Source organism: Pygocentrus nattereri, chromosome 7 (assembly GCF_015220715.1).
Source record: "Pygocentrus nattereri isolate fPygNat1 chromosome 7, fPygNat1.pri, whole genome shotgun sequence".
Lineage (NCBI taxonomy): Eukaryota > Metazoa > Chordata > Actinopteri > Characiformes > Serrasalmidae > Pygocentrus > Pygocentrus nattereri.
Genome location: NC_051217.1, coordinates 27,712,051 through 27,713,722, shown reverse-complemented (window position 1 = coordinate 27,713,722; position 1,672 = coordinate 27,712,051). Strand labels below are relative to the sequence as shown.

General features: G+C 43.7%; 1 protein-coding gene across 1 annotated transcript in view; it reads left to right on the top strand.

Annotated features, from left to right (window-relative positions):
* The first annotated feature begins 205 nt into the window (after window positions 1–205).
* The window catches only part of ddx6 (DEAD (Asp-Glu-Ala-Asp) box helicase 6), a 12,174-nt gene continuing 10,707 nt past the window's right edge, over window positions 206–1,672 (top strand). Inside the window, exon 1 of the mRNA XM_017687939.2 lies at window positions 206–306. The gene's annotated coding sequence lies outside the window, so the exon portion shown is untranslated. The remainder of the gene's footprint in view (window positions 307–1,672) is intronic.

Below are 1,672 nucleotides of genomic sequence, written 5' to 3'. Positions count from 1 at the left end.
ATCATGAGAGGGGTATCAACTTTTAGCCTGAAGAAGCCTGTCTTCATCACAGGTCGGCTGCATGGAGGAGACTGCTTCAATGCAATGCGCAGCGGTTACGGGTGGCTTTGTGTTTCATTTCCATCAAAAAAAAAACTGATTAGATTGCTGCTGCTCTTGTGTGTCAGGTGACCGGCGGTGGGAGGGTTTAAAGATGACTGGGAGCCATCTTGGCCGTTCGGTTTAGACCCCACAAAATATCAGATAACACTTCTTGTAGCTATTCAGGAATAATAAGTAGCGGAGTGGTCATTTCAACCGTATTTGGTGAGTATGCTGAAATCAACATCTTCGTGGTTATTATTCGTTATGAGCAGAACCGACAAGTAGTAGGACTTTTTATTTAAACGTTTCGTGTTTCGGCTTCCAGCAACGCTGGTTGTCGCTGCCTTGTTTCTGCAGTTACCGACCCTTCTTGGCACGGTTAACCTAGCTAGCTAGGCTCGTCCACGTAGCCTATTTTAGTGCAAAATTCGAATGTCGCGTTGTTCGCTTTTAAATGAACATTGTGTAAGTGCACAGTCTGGATGGGTAGTTAAACGTTAGATGTAGTCTTGGTTGTTTTACAAAGCTAATCTCGCTCTATTTTGCTAACCAGGCCTGCACATGTCCGTAAACACAGCTAACCTACGCTTGTTGGTTAGTAGTCTGCTAGTATCTAACGCTGGCTGTATAGTTAGCTAGCAAGCACTCTGCGGTTTTAGTGTCATCAGTAAGTGTGGTTTAGTCGGCTTAAACTGTTCACTACATCGCATAAGAATAATTTTAGAACAGTTTTTATCCATGGGAACATGTTAAGCAGTCAACTCCCTAACTAGCTAGCCTGTCGTATTTGGTGGTAGAAACGTAGTTAGATAGCTAGCTGGTTACATTGTTTGGTAGTGTTTGTGTAGCGTATTAGCTAGCTAGCTAGCTAACCTAGCTAAGTTACGTCGTTAAGAAAACGAGATGGGTAATGGTAGATTTGCGCCAGTCGATAACATGACGGTGCGAAATCGAAAGTTTCCTGTTTAAAAAGGTAATTTGAAAAAATCAACGTGAGAACGTGAATATGCTATTTTCGCCGTTGCGTAGCTCATCAAAAACGGTCACGCCGACGCTCGCTAATGCTGCGCGAGTCAGCAAGGATTAGCGATTGTTACTAGCTAAGCGCTCTTGAGAGCTAGCTGGGTTACCTTTGCTGTTTAGACATTACGTTGGAACCTAGATAGCTTAACTGTTTAAAAAAGAATATACTTACAGTGATTTATTTGTAGCGTACCAGCACTAAATATTTGTGCAGTTAATTGGCAAATACCATATGTTGCATTTGTCGTTGTTTATGTGCGCCAACGCTGCGCTAACGTTAGCTACTAGCTAATCTCGGGCCTGTTGGTCAAGGCACCTTCTGGTGTGTTTCCTGTTGTCTGCTTTCCGCCTCATGATCTGTGAGGTTGTTTTGAGATGGAAAAACTGCATCAGGCACGGCATTGTTTCGATGGCAGAAGTATAGATTTTACCCACTGACAGCTCTACTAGACTTAAGGCAGGGGAAGATGAGTCGCTGTCGGGAACTTTCGAACAGCGAAATGCTTAACTCGCACATGATTTTTTCTGAAAGGCCGACAGAGAGGGAATGTTGGCAGCAGTTGTC